This window comes from Alexandromys fortis, unplaced genomic scaffold (assembly GCF_014885135.2).
Source record: "Alexandromys fortis isolate MF-2015 unplaced genomic scaffold, M_Fortis_MF-2015_v1.1 scaffold_5, whole genome shotgun sequence".
Lineage (NCBI taxonomy): Eukaryota > Metazoa > Chordata > Mammalia > Rodentia > Cricetidae > Alexandromys > Alexandromys fortis.
In genome coordinates this window covers 22,120,209-22,135,521 of record NW_026067924.1, presented here as the reverse complement: position 1 = coordinate 22,135,521, position 15,313 = coordinate 22,120,209, and the positions used below count along the sequence as shown (strand labels likewise).

Sequence of the window (15,313 nt, the reverse complement as noted above, 5' to 3'; positions counted from 1 at the left end):
CCCCAGACCATGCCGGGACTCGGTTGTGATAGCTGCCAACTTTCTGCCGAACTGACCCAGAGGTATATGCTGTCAGTTTGTAGGGGGTGGGGGGGGTGTGACATTTGCTGTCTGGACTGTCCTTCACATCCCAGAGCAGACCAGAGGCACACAATAGAATTAACAGAATTGTCAGGAACAATAAAATCATGTGGATTATGTGTTTTAGTTGCTGTTTTTGCCAGCTCTTCTTGAGAACTCGGGTAGATCTGGACCAGACATGGAGATTCAGATGGAAGAATTCTCATTTGAATGGCTTGGCAGCAGCACTGTGTGAAATTATCTATTATTATTCCCCTGAACTTAAAGCCTTTCTGCCAAGAAATGCAAGTTTCCATTTGTGTCAACAAGATGTGAATTAAGGATTAAAGTAGAGTGAAAGAAAACACAGATGTTCTCCACTTAAACCAAAGGTGCAGTGCTGCGGTCTCCCTTGCTAATGCTGTTCAGGGCCCTGGACTCTGGAGTAGGGGAAGAATTAGGGGGAGGCTGGCCAGTTCGTCCAGAATTTGAACTTGAAATTTTCCCACATCAAGTCTTGTCAGTGTCTCCTCTATGATCCACATTTACACTTGGTACCTGAGCAGAGCAGTCTTCTCTTTCTGCCCTTCTGACAGTTGCCTTTCTAGCTTTCTTTCTGCCCACAAGAGAACTGCAGGGTAGCAGCCATTCTGTTTCCATGCCTTAGAGCAGTGGTTCTCAACTCGTGGATCACGACCCCCTGGGGTGTGAACCATTTCATAGGGGTGGCGTATCAGATATCCTGTATATGAGATATTTACAGTACAATTCAGAACTGTGGCAAAGTTACAGTTACGGATTAGCAACAAAGTAATTTAGTGGCTGGGGTCACCACAACATGAGGAGCTGTATTAAAAGGTCGCGCATTAGGAAAGTTGAGAACCGCTGTCCTAGAAGGTCAGGGTTTATGCTGGGTGCTCCTTTAAGCCTTGGCGTGGATGAGGCCTTATGAGCTGGCATGAGTCTGTCATGATGATGTTGGTGAGGTCTGCCTGCAGACGAGGATCCACGTGGTTTCCCGTAATGCAGAGAGCTTGCAGTGGAGCTCTAGCTGCATTTGTGCTTTCTCTAGCCAGGCAATTCCAGTGTGGTGGGCGCAAGAAGTCTCAGAAGTTGAAGACTGTATATACTTCTCTGTTTTCTGCTAATAAAGGAATATGCTGGCCTAGATTATAAAATGGTCAGGTTTGAAATCCTTGGGAGCTGATTTGACCCCCGACACAGCAGCTTTGCCACTTTGGGAGAGCCCATCTCTCTGTCTGTTTCTTTCATGTGTGAAGTGGGTTGATATTACCACAGCCTCAAACTTCCAGCCTGGAAACATTGTTAGAAGTTCTTTGGAAATGGTAATGGCTTCTTTTAAAATATTATTTCCCAGATATGTTTCATAGCTTTATTGAAGGGTATTTTTTTTAGCCTGTCCTGAGATGGGGACATTGGGAACAGCACACTTTCTGCAGAAGTCCAGTCCTCTTGTTTGGATTCTAATTGTCCTCTAAAGGCCTGGTTCCCAGGTGGTGCTACTGGGAAACTGTGGAGCCTTGAATATGTAGGACTGGCTGAGAGGTTTTCAGAGCAATCCTAAAGGACACCGTAGGGTGCCAGATTTCTCTTCTCTTCCCTTTTTTGCTTCCTGGTACAAGGCGAACAGTTTTGTTGTTCCGTATACCCTATACGATATTCTCCTTACCACAGGCCCCAAGAATTGGACAAACAGAATCATGGATCAGAACCTCTAATTCAGACGGGACAACTGTTTTCTCTGGTATCACAGTGACTGAAGACTGAGTGATGCATTCAGCTAAGGTTTCTGGGTTTGTGCAGGCTGCTTGTTCTCACTACCGAGTCCTGCTGCTGCTTTTAGTACAGGATCAGCCCTTGACAGTATGAAATGAAGAAGACTCTGGAGATGCTCCAGTAAAACTTCGGGAACACTGGACTTCGGAATTCGAATTTCTCTTATTTATGTCACAAATGTTTTTGATGGCTTTTCATTGACTAAAACTGTATAAGGCACTCTTCGCTTACAAGCTTCACAAAACCCAGGCTGTGGTTCTGCTTGTCAACGACCGTCCTTAGAACTTTCTAGTCATTTTTAGTAAAATTTATTGTCTCAGGTCATTGTAGAGAACCAAGTGGAGGAGAGTTTGACACTTTCCAACAGGAAGTTAGTAAACTAGGCATAGCTGTAATAAATGTGGGTTTTTGAACATGACCAGTACTGTGTCAGAGAAGCAGATGAGAGAGGGGCAGCGTTAGTCAGAACTGGTTGACAGAATGAAAATGGGATTTACTCTAGTGGCTTGTAGACTGTTACTTGAGTAGTCCAACAGTGACTATCTCACGATTGGCAGGCCACGAAAACAGCACTTGCTCAGTCTCAGCAGTCCCAGTCCGGTGCTGGAGTCCCAGGGCTGTCCTAGAGAGCTGCTGGTCTTCAGTCCGTGTTGGAATCCTGAAGGTGTAGGTTCTAGCACCGGGGACTATATGCCTCAGGATTAGGGTAGATGACCTTGCTTGGGAGAGTGAGGACAAGCAGACAAAAAGCACAAGTTGCTTCTCCCGTGCCCTCTCATGTGGGCTGCCCACCCCAGAAAGTGGCCCAGATTTGAGTTGGGTCTTCTCATCTCAAATCTACTGGAGACTGTAGACTTCCCAGTCAGTCCGACCTTTTCAGACACGCATTGCCAGCTTCTTGGGCTTCAGTTGTGTCTAGATTGTGTCGTGTTGACAACCAAAATTAGCCGCCCCAGGAACCAGCTAGAATAATGGGTTCTTAGGCTGGGTCATCTACTGGTCATGGGGTCAGACCTCTTCTCGCCTGGTTGTTTGTGAGCACTTAAAAGAACCCAAGAGAACTTGGGTAGAATAGATGAACGATTGGTCATTTTGTGGAATGGCAGACAGTAGCTTACCCCTGTTCTGTGACCTGGCTGAAGGTCAACCTTTGAACTGGAATTTGGGTCTCCTATCTCTGACCAGCAGGCTTCCATGCTGCGCTTCTACTTCACTGCTGTGGTACCTTAGTCCAGTGGGGAAGCTTGTTCTGTTTGTCGGCATATTTAACTCTCAGAAAGCCTTATGAATTCAGAGGGTAGGTTTTATCATTTGCCGTTTTAGAGGAGACAACCGGCAATCTGCAGTATTTTAAGGTAATTGGGTCACTGAAGAAGTGCTGGAGGAGAGTCTTGGAGCTGGTTTTTCTAACCATTTTACTGTGCCACGCTGCCTTATTATGCTTCATGGAACTTGATGTCATCAATACCCAAACACTTAAAAATAAATTGGAAAAGAAGTCACATCCTGTTGTGGCTCCAGCCCTTGGCAGCGATGTTTTTAAGTAGAGGTTTGTGTTACGAGAATTCTGCTTTCAAAATGCTGCATGTGCCTCCTGTAAAAGGTTGAATGAAACGCTTTTATTTTTGGTAAGTGGCCCGTGTATGTTTATTATTTATTTATTTTACTCCTTTTAAACCCCAGGTCCTGTGGCTAAACGAAGCACTGCATACTTTTATTGCATATGCCATTATTAAAAGAAGTGGAAAAGATGCTTATTAGTTTTAATATTGCATGTGTGGAAGCATAGCTTTTAAGAAGCAGTTACAGTTTCCAGAAGTATACTTTAAGAAGTCACCTGGATTTGTATTTGATTGATAAAAGAGAAAACTTCCTTAACGTTGCTGTGATTTGATAATTATTTTAGTTGGGGGCGAAGATGTCTTGCGCTTTCCTGATCTGATGCACATTCCTGGGGCCTGGCGGTTTATTTTGAGGCAGCCTTTCATTTGTTGGCATATAATCCAGGCAAAGCTGCGTCTCAGTGCAAGTCTTTGCCCTTTCTCTATACACCATTTGCTGCTTTAACTTCTGGTGTTTGCCCTTTCAATAAAACACACATGGCTTTTACTGGTGGAACTATTGTTACGTTAAGCACAAACCAAATAGTCAGGCTTCTTGCATCTAATGCTGGAATACAATCTTCCAGAAGACAGTGTTAAAACACTGCTTTTTGAAATAGCGGTTCAGGACCCAGAAGCACTCTAGAAAGTTGACGGGTTGTGATATGGAAGGGCATGAGGAAAAGTTATGATGAGTTATAGGGACAAGAAAATAATCCAGCCTGAGCCTCGGAGGTGTCAGGCAATGGGTGTGTTAATTACAGAGTTACAGAAGCTGGGGAAGATGGGGCAAATCCAAATCCAAACCATACTGAGATTCCGTCTCAGCCCAGTATGGATGCCTGCTTCAAGAAAACAGACATCTTTGTAAAAATGGCTCAGTGCTTAAGATTACCAGCTGTGCTTCTGGAGGGCTGGGATGTGATTCCCAGCACCCATATGGTACCTTTTAAACTTCTGTACCTCCAGATACAGGGGGTATGACAACTTCTTCTGGATTCCATGGGTCCCAGGTACACAAGTGGTGCACAGACATACATGCAGGCGAAACACCCGTATACACTGAAAAAATGAACAACAAATGCTGAAGGGACACTGTGTAGTGAGTATGGAAGTTCCTTTAAAAAAAAACAAAAACAAAAAGCAAAAGCCATCAAGTGATCTAGCTGTAACACTCCAGGAATATACTCGGGACCGTAAGCCAACAGAGATACTATAACATCCGCACTGTAGAGATCCTTCCACAGCCATGTTTATCAGAGTACTTTTCATAACAGCCTAGATGTGAAATCAGCTTCAGATAAATGTGTGTATATCTACAATTTAGTTTCATTCATCTATGAAGAAGACGGACGTTATAGAAAAACCATTGAAACTTGAGATGATCATGTAAGCAAAATAAGCCAGACGCAGAAAACAAATATCATGTACTTTTTTTTTCTCTTCGTGGAATATGCACACAGGACACGACACTGCGTTAGAGGAGAGGGAGGGGACAAGAGAGAATAACGGGGAGAATAAAGAAGACGCGTCCACGGCTGTCAAGTGGCAGAGTTTGGATTGGAATCCAGAGTCTCCTTACATACCCACGAGGCTACGACAGCGATTCTGTAGACGACACTTGGGTGCTCTAGAATATAATTGTAATTTGCAGTACAGGAGAAAGTTCAGCTTTGCTGGTTGCTTCCCTGAAGACAGTGTTCTAGTGTGTTTTCTGGTGCCCCAACAGGCTCCTCAACACTGGGTGATTAATCAAACCTAAAGGCTTGTTTCAATCATGCTTCTAGAGACAGCCCAGCTGAAGAGTGCATGGTTCTGGCATCTGCTTGGCCTCTGGAGGGCCTTCCTTTGTCCTACTGCACTGGAAGACTTCACCTAGTGAGGCAGAGCAAGCTAGGTAGAAGAAGTTCCTTTTGCTTCTGTTTTATGACCAAGCTGCTCTCACAAGCGTCATCATGACGCACCCACGTCCCAAGCTTTGTAACTCAGCATTGCCATATTGAGAACCAAGTTTCCAGCAGACTTGAGCAGATTGATTAGCCTTGATTAGGCCTCACAGTGGTTGTCCAGGGTGGTGGTGCTTCGGTCCTCTTGGGTTTGTGCTCTTCTGGAGCTTGGCAAGTACTCAGCAAACTTAGTGTTACCAGTTTAGTGACGTAGTGTTGTTACCAGTGCGCTTACCTTTTCTTTGTTTCAGGGGTGACCTGGTAAAAGCTGAATTAATTATTTGCCAGGAGGTGGAACAGCATACACACTTGGTATTTGTTTGGGACATATTTGTATATAGATCTGAAATAATTGAAGTGGTCATGCAACTTTAAATAAGCGAACCCATTGAAATATACATAAAACCTTCTACCAGTGACAGCTGTTATTAATATGTGCAAAAGTAGCTGGCTATATATACTCACTATGTCCAAGAAATTTAAGAGGTGGAATAAAGTCTTCGGGACATAATTTTTCAATTTGTGAATTCTTAATTTGAAATCCTTTTGAGATACATAGATATGAAAATAAAATTAAAGAAGATATGCCTTTCTCTATTCTAAAATGTCTGGGAAATATAGAAACATAAAGAAATAATCCATAAAAATATTTTCAAGTTATGTCTTACACAGCCTTAATTTTTTTTCTTAATTAGAAGTTTAGAATATCAATAGTTACTCTCTTCCTCCTGTTCTCTAAATACGGTGTAGAACATGGTGGCCTGCTGCGTGAGTGGATTCTTGGCAGCTGGGTTTTCTCACACAGCTATGCCCCTCTCTTGTGTCTGTGTGCCTGGCATTGTGATCCCCACTGATGCCACCGGTGTTTTCGAGTTTACCTGCGGAAGTTCCTTGTAGTCAGTGTCTCTCTTATGCTAATGGAGCTCTGGGAAAACACTGCCCTTAGCATCATGACAGTCGACCGGCTCATAGGACAGCACACACGGTTTTAACTCCTTTTCTTCCTGTGAGTCACCCTGTGAGGAGCTTCAGGAGTTGACTGCCCAGCGCTGGGTTGTGCCTAGGCGCTGGGTTCTGGCTTGCACTTGCCTCTGCTCCAGGTAAGCAGCATTGCCTCTCCGACGCTGCCTTTCTCCTCTTCTGATGAAGACTGTGACAGTGCCCTCCTGTGAAACTACCCCAGGAGCGAGGTGAGAGGACAGGGGAGGCGCCTCCTGCCTCCTTTAAGTAAATATTTGCTGTCATTAACTGGTGCGTGGTTAATAGATTTTAGTTGGCAGGCTTCTGAGAAAGATGGATAGGAAGAACACATGAAGCGGATTTGTTTGTGTTTTAGAGAAGCAGATGAATTTAATCTTCTCTTTGTTTCCCCAATTGCTCTTGCTGTTATTTATTTATTTATTTATTTATTTATTTATTTATCTTTTTATATTTCCTTACTTATGTGTCTTCCGGATGTTTCTGGATATCTGGAATAAAATTAAGAGAGAAATCCGGGCTTGTGTCCTGCTGCCCAGCCTCAGTTGCAGGAGGATGAGCCTGGCTCTGCCTCTGCTCCTTGTCTGCCCTGCCCAGCTGAACTTTTCCTAGGGGGCGCAGGCTGCTGGGGTGGTGGCTGGAGCATCCTGTGTCCCCATGACTCAGGTGTGTGTAGAGAGGAGTTAGGCCTCTGGTGCTTTTCTTCTCTTATTCACAGTTCTTGTGCCGCCAGCTGAAGTCTGTGCTAAACTAGGATCTAGCTTTCAGGATCCTTTCACATCCATGTTCGCTGCTCTCTGTCACACTAGGCAGGAAATGCAGTCAGCCCAAATGTTTCTTAGGTGATGACTGCATCACTTAATGTGGTACATACACGCAGTGGCGTTTCATCCAGCCTTAAATAAAAACGAAATTTGTGAGAAAATGGAGGGGGCTGGAAAACAGTGTATTAAGTGAGGTAACCCAGGCTCAGAAAGACAATACTGTGTTCTCCCGAGGATCCCAGCATGCACTTTTACTGTAAGTGTAGGTGTGTGGAATTGTGTGTAGAGCCCAGAAAAGGAGCCCAGGATAGTGGAAAAGAGACGCTCTGAGGAGGGGATGAGGAGGGTAGAAGAACATATGTGATATGGAGGTGGAAGAGGGAATACTGGGGATGGAAGACTGCCAGCAAGGAGGGGCAGAGCGTGAGAGGGGTCAACCGAAACGAAGGTGCGTGAAAACGCCACAAAGAAACCCGTTAATCTGCATGCTGATTAAAAAGTAAAGTTAATGTAGAAAAATCCCAAATAATTGGCACATGGTGTGTGCATTTGCCTCTGAGGTGCACATCCCATAGCCGAGGTCACGAGGAGCCTTAGCTAGAGGAGGGCGTTATCCCAGGGATCTGTACTGCCTTTGTCCAGAAGCTGACTCAGCATAGGTAAGTCCTCCTCGCTGTCCCTTAGGACACTTTGGTGGCCTCCAGCTTCGGTAAAATAATGGTATTATTTTAATGTTCAAATTCACTTTTCAGCAGGGCCTGTTTTTTTTTTTTTTGTAGCAGCATGTGTAAAAATTTATTAAAAATATAATGTCGCCATATGCTCATGCTGTTTCATTACACAATCTAAAGGGGAAAAAAAAGCCATATAAGCACCCCAGATGTTACACAAAGGCCTTCTTTATATAAGGTCGTAGGTTCTTGAACTGCTGTGAATGTTAGCTCACTCAGTGTTGGCGTGCTGAAGACATACTTTGACAGATAGAACACAAGCTAGCGCCAGATGCATGGCTGCCTGCAGAGACTGTTGCAGTAGTTAGTCTGTATATTTTGAGGACTTTTCTGCTGTCAGTGCGAACACTTCGTTGCCATGCATCCCTCGGATTAGGTCACCCAAGAGTACATTTTCAGGCGGCCGAGTTGAAACTTTTCCTGCAGATGTATATATGGCAGGTTGTCAGAATGACAGAAACAACAGGCATTTTTGTTTTGTGTTTAAATATTTAGTTATCCATGTGTATGAATGCTCTGCTTGCATGTATGCCTGGATGACCAAAGAGGGTATCAGAAGAGGGCATTAGATCCCATTTTGGATGCGTGTGAGCCACCATGTGGCTGCTGGGAATTGAACTCAGGACCTCTGGAAGATCAGCCAGTGCTCTTAACCACTAAGCCATCTCTCCAGTCCTAGAGACATTATTTTTAAAAACCAACTTGTTGTATATAATTTTGTTTAAGCTCAGGATCTTTATACGTGTAAACTGGAAAATGTCATTGTTCAGTCAGATGGCATGACCGTAATGAGAGTCGGCGTTCAGTGGTTGGCACCCTGAAGGGACTGTCTGGTTTGGCTTTTCCCTGAAAGTGCCATTAGTCTGTAGTTGTCTTAACAGAAGTGTCATGGAAAAGAGTTATATAGAGAACAAACCAAAGTCAACTCAGCAGAGCTTCAAACACTGGGAAAACGGGGGGGTGGGGGGGTGGGGGGTGAAGTACTTCCATGAAGAACGTGAACTGATCATTTCCTTAGCTTTTGGCTGTACAAAGTATTACTTACAGGAAGTCTGGTTAGCTTTATAATTATGATTAAAAAAAGGCTCAGATGCAATACCAGAAGGTAGTAGTATGTTGGCAACTGACAAAGCATGTCTCAAAGAAAATACGCTAGGGGCTAGAGAACTGGCCTAGCAGTTAAGACTGCTTTCTTGTCTTCTAGAGCACTGATTCTCAACCTTCTCAATGCTGTGACCCTTGAATACAGTCCCTCATGTTGTGGTGATCCCCATCAATACTATGATTTCATTGCTACTTCATAACTGTAATTTTGCTACTGTTATGATTTCTAATGTAAATATTTGATAAGGAACCTGAAAGGGCTCACAACCCACAGGTTGAAAACCGCTGTTCCAGGGCATCTGAGTTCAGTTGCCAGCACCCTCATCAGACACAATTGCCTGTAACTCCAGCTACGGGGATCTAATTCCTTTGGCCTCCTTAAGCACTGGCACTCATGTATAGAAATTTATGTGCTTAAAGATAAAATATTAAAATAAAACATCTAGAATTTATAAAAACCAATATATTAAATAGCTTTAATGTTAAAAATAGATATTTACAGCCAGACAGTGGTGGCTCACGCCTTTAATCCCAGCACTCGGGAGGCAGAGGCAGGCAGATCTCTGTGAGTTTGAGGCCAGCCTGGCCTACAAGGGCTAGTTCCAGGACAGGCCCCAAAACTGCAGAGAAACCCTGTCTCCAAAAAAAACCCAAAATTACAGAATGTGTCAGTTGGATTTTACATTTTGGCAATCAGTAGACTAGATGATAAACTTATGGGCCATCTCTGAATTTAAAATAAAGTTTGTCTTAGTGAGGCCTTTTTAAAAACAAACACAACAGCCCAAATAAAACTAGTTAAACTTGTGTTTCTTGCTACAATTTTAAAAAGTGGTCAGATGGTTCAGAAATGGGACTTTGCTGTCAGAGCTGCTAAATACATGGGCTTACTCCGTGCCTGGAAGGAAAATTGGACTCTTAAGTTTACCCCTGCCCAGCCCAGGCACCATGCTTAATTTCAGGTGCTGTGGGCAGCAGCAGACTAGGTCCCCAGCCTGCCAACAAGCTCCTTGCTGTTCTGCTATGTTGTTGCCTTTGGATCTCATCATGGAATCTTTATGCTCGACTCTTATTTGCAAAGGAAGGAAGAAACTACCTTTCTTTGCTTAGAGAAGACTAAAACCAACTCAGTGAAAACTTTGCACACTCTGCGAGCCATTGCCGATAGGTGCAAACGCACTGTTAAGCAGGAGGGACGATTTCGATCCCCCACGAGTTTATGGTCCTGCTTTTGATGCTACTCAGAACTCACAGCATAAGCAGAGGACAGCTGAGAGCAGTCTTCTAGAAGCTTCCTGGTGTTTTTCAAGGAAGGGTCTTCCTTGAGAATAATAAAACTCTCATCTCCCTTTTGATGGGAGCCAGGGGCCCTCACGGGCACACTTTTGAGCATATTTTCCCTTCCCAGGTCCTCGTGGGGCTTGACCTGTACTTTCTTTCCAGGACTTTGAAAGTTTGTTAGCATCATGGGCCACAGGTTCGGCTGGATCACAGTGCTCTCGCAATCAGCTTTCAGCAGCTTCCTCCCAAGGGCAGGGTTGTCATCCCAAACTCTTAGTCTGGAAAGTTCAGAGGTGTGAGCAGTGGATACCCTGAAGGATGCAGGGTGTGCTTGAGGCCTCCATCAAGTTCACAATGCTATCTGCTCATCCTGGCTGTTATCTTTGGAAAAGACAGACAGCTGTCTGTCCTGAACCCACGATCAGAGCTCTCTGCTGCAGTGGAGGTGCCAGTCATTCCAGGGTCGTGTTTTCGCTTACCGAACTTCTCATCTTCTTCTGTCTGCTTCTTGTTATCCCACGGGCCTCTTTCAAAGTTAGTTGGAGCTCTGTAAACTAAGCAGTTGGGGAGTGAGGTAAGACTTTAGCTTTGAGTTGAGCACAAACGTGCTGTGTTTGCAGCAGATAGTTACAGTGAAGGTCCAGGGCAGTGTTGGTTAGCGTAGAGCATTAGAAATGTTCAAACAATGGGGCTGTGTGCCTGTGATGGAAGACACTTTCTTCTTTCTCTCCTCTCACCCTGAGACCTCCTGGTTGATGAAAGGAGGAAGAGAGAGCTACCTATCAGCTTGAGGGGAGGCTGTCACTTGAATTTCCCCAATGCTTCAAATCCCGCTGTAACCCTCTCCAGTTTGCCGGCCTGCCAGTGTGGTTTAAAGGTTGCAGACAAAGCCAGGGCTCCCTCTTGATCCATCTGGGCCCCTCCCTCTGTCATCCGTCATTGTCAATGGGAGATGTCTGTGTAGCAGCACAAGGGCAATGTCTGACCTCAAGGGTATTGGCAATGTTCTCAGAGAAGGCATTGTTTGCTCAGCCTCTTTGGAAGCAGTGCTCCAGGCGTTCCTGAGCCCCTGGCTAGGGCATGACAGCAGTTTGCCTGGAGAGGGAATATTCTGGCATTAAAACTCCAGGAACTGTACTCCCCCTACCTGTCTTAAGCCTGCTCTACTTTTGAATATGCCCTGTCTCTTCTCTTTTTCATTTCTGCTATCTCTTTGGTCCAAGTCCTATGGGGGATTCTGAGAAGGGGAGGCGAGGAGTTGGGTTCTACCAGGTTTATTCAAAGAACATCGACATGTAAATAATGAAAGGAAGGAGCTGATATGCTGCCACAAATGCAAGGTCAGGAAAAATGAAATAATGCTCCTTTCAAATCCAGGGAGAGGCAGTTGCCTGAGAGGGAGGAGAAAGGATAGCAGGGCGGGACCCCCCAGTGCCTGGAGTAACACACAGAAGCCACTGGTTGCACCTGCTTACCTTCAGGCCCGTGGGTGCCCTCAGCCCTGTTGGGGATGGCGCATGTGCAGGTATGGCACCCTACCCCAGTGCCTCAACATAAATTTGTCGGTTGGCTCCCTCTCAGTGTTCGCAGGAATGAAATGTTGGTGACAAAACGGGAATGGAGAGTGTCTTGAGTTTTGTGAATTCCTCTCACAACATGAAAACATTGGGGTGTTGAGGTGTACCTCCAAGTATCATTCCAAAATCCTTCCTAAGAGTCGCTCCCTTGTTAACAGGGCTGTGTGGGCTCAGTGAGGAGTGGCTAGGATGGATTCCTGATCACTTACTGCCTGGGACCTGGGGTTTCCGTCTGGACTCTGGGCCTCATACCTTCTCTCCCATCCATGTGGGATGGAGAGTCTGGAGTGATCAGATGAGATGACGTGAGGGATGGCAGTGGAGGATTATTTATTTCGTGCTTGCTGGCCAGCGGTCACTGTTACTCACGCTCATACTGTTGAGCCACGGCTTGTGTTTTAACTCATTCAGAGACAAATCCATCATTCAGCATCAAAAGTGGGGGGCACCGGATACTCAGACCCTGAACACGGCAGTGTTCTTTTCTGGTGAAAATCCCATTTGGCCAGAAATCTGAGTACCCAGTCTTTTCCTTCCTGCCCCTAACATTTTGGTGCCTCCTCTCCACCCTCCACCCGCCCATCTTTTTGGCTTACTGCAACCTGAGTGCTCCTTTTTTTTCTGGGAAATCCTGATATTCTGACTTCAGTTTTATAATTTAATGATAGAGAGTTTCCTTAGTAAACCAAATTTAGAATCCTAGAATGCTTATCTTATATCCAGACCTTGAACATAAAAGGCATTTTATACCCACAATTGTTCATTTAATGAGCAATTGCGGAGTGCAGGCCGGTTAAGGGATTGAGCTATATGCACTATTATTGCAAGAAGTATTCCGAAATACCAGAAATAGGACGTAAGCTCTGATCAGGGAGACTGCGAGCACAATTACCTTCTTTTCAAATCCTTCTGTGACGCTGCGGGAGGAAAAAGGACTTTGAAACTTGAAAGGAAAGAGCTTGCTTTCAACCTCAAAAGCTAGGAGGAAAGGGCTCTGAAATTTGCTCAGAATTCCCAATTCACCATTAGCCTGTTTCTTCCTTTAGCCTCAAGGCATTCTCCGCTTTTTGAAAAGATGTTAAGAAATTCAGTCACAATAGAGAGCCTAGTTTTGAACACGTTTCACTCGGTCCATTGAGGTCTGGGCTCCAGCCTTTGTGTGGGGTGAATTGAGCTGAGCGGCTAGCTGGTTGGAGAGAGGTGAATGAGGAGTCGCTGTGCAGTCGCAAATTCTGGCAAAGAAAAAAAAAAAAGCTCACCCCTTCCTTTGTTTTGTAATGCGCATTCCTGTACAATCCTGCCAGTGGCAATATGTGGAGTCCAGACTGTCCCTAAGTCAATATGGAGTACTTGGTTTATAGCAACTCTTGTTAAGTTTGTCTTGTAATTGAAGCTGCTGTTGACCTTGCTTGGGGACCATTTGTAAAACCGTTTATTTAGCATAAACTGAAATAATAAACCCTCCTTCTCTGGGGCTGATTGTGATAGGGTGACATTAGTTTGATTTAATGATTACCCGCCTGACCCTTCTGCTGGAGAGGGAGGCTTGAATAGGGAGAGTTCACTTCCAAGCACTTGCAAAGAATACTAATGAGCTTGTTAAATTTAGCATGGCTCCAACCACTTTTAATTCCTCTAATGGGAGCCTCACTGCCTGCAAGAGCGAGAGGGAGAAGCAAGAAAGGCCAAGAGATGCTGAGAATGTTCCTGGAGGGTCGGCTCAGTTAGAGAAGCTCACCAAAAAGTTTAGAGAAAGTTGCTAGCCAGAACCCAGGGACTGAGTTGTAAGTATCATGTGTTTGTTTTATCCTCCCCCCTCTCCCTCCACACACACCATGGCTTTTATAGCTTGGGGACAAGAGAGGGGTAATGGCATTACAATGGGTTTTCAACAACAGAGCAAAATGGGTGTTAATGGAGAGAAGAGCAAGCAGGTGTTCTTTGGGCTCCTCAGCAGCCAATTCTGTCATGAATGGAGGTGTCCTGCCTACAGATGCCTAGTGTAGTTTTGTTTTTTGCATAGAAAGACTTGCGTGGAACATGTCTTACATTCCCAGGTGAGAAAGACCTTGTCGTCTCCTGTGTTCCAGGAGTTTGTGATGTATCTGAGTCCTCTTTCACGGGGCTGGGGTGCTTTCTCCAGACCTTCATGATAGTTGCCCTACATAGGGTTTGCAGCGAGGTTGTTTTTGCTCTTTCTCAGTTTCTGTCATTAAGTTCTGACTCCATGTTGGTTGCTTTTGGAGGCGTTTGTAAAATCTGGGGCGGTTTCTAAGACAGTGTCCTTTGGTGGGCGTGGATTCATGCAGATTCATCTGCCCGAGCACAGATGAAAGGAAGAAGGAGGTACAAAGTGGGATTGTCACGGCAGTGTTTGAAAAAAGTTTTTTTTTTTTTCCCTGAAAGTTTTGAGAGAATCGCATGTTTCTCTTTGACCCCCATGCTTGGAGCTTTTCAGCAGGGACGCTCAAACAGTTGCTTGTGCTTGGCTGTTAAAGTCCATTGGCAGATGCTCTTGGAGCCGTGGGCTGTTTGCTTACATTTTTACTGCTGGCTCCTGCTTGTTGCCATGGTGGACAGCATGTTTCTGTCAATAATTTGGCCTAGTGTAGCTTGTCTGTACTGACTCTCAGACTTTATTGAACAGCTCGCCTCGGCTGAATGAGATGAGACAGCTTTCGTCTTTTGGCATGCAGAAGTGGTTGCTAAATTTATAAGAGCAGGCGGGAATATTGCTTGGGAGTTGTGCTCTCCTTGTATACATCGTACTCTCAAGTCTCTTAGCTGTTTGTGTTTGGGAGCGTGTGTATGTATTGTCAAGTTTTCATCTGAATGCTCATCAAAAGCAACTCAACACGGGAGGTAAATTCATGAAGTTTGTGTCTTCTGGCATGGGGGTGGAGCCCGTGGGTTGTTGAGTAAAAAGGTCACAGCGCCAACTGTGTCATAAAAGTTAAGGTTCCATGATGAAAGTTGCTATATTAAAAACATTCTTGCCTGCATTTAGCTTTATGAAGAGAATGCCTTCATTTTTTTTTTTCTGTATTAACTATTTGAGCTTGTATAACCTCCTCACACATGTTGGGATACTTCTCATTAGCAAAGTCACTACGCTAAGAGGCAGCCCATTTTTCGTTGCCTTCCTTCTTTCTCCCTGTGGGCTGAAGGGGCCTGACAGTGAGGGGGAGCTGATCAGCCATGCTGACTGTTCAGTTGTTGGTGAAGTTGTCTTCACCTGCCCATTGTAGATGCACGCGTCGCCACAGAGCCAGAGTTGACTGTAGGGATGCAGTTTTAACAGGAAAAAGCTCATTTCTTTTGGGAAGAGGAAGTTGAGGAACCCCTATTTTAAACCTGAACCCCCATTTTAAACCTGGGACAGATTGCAAGAATTTGCTTACTTACTTTTTCTCCCCAGAGAATGCTAATTATGTGTCATAGTACCTCTGTGGAAGGGTTCTTTCTTTCTTTCTT

At 44.8% G+C, this 15,313-nt stretch overlaps 1 protein-coding gene across 2 annotated transcripts in view; it reads left to right on the top strand.

Moving 5' to 3' along the window:
* The window catches only part of Gli3 (GLI family zinc finger 3), a 264,925-nt gene that overhangs the window by 62,312 nt on the left and 187,300 nt on the right, over positions 1 to 15,313 (top strand). The window lies entirely within an intron of this gene.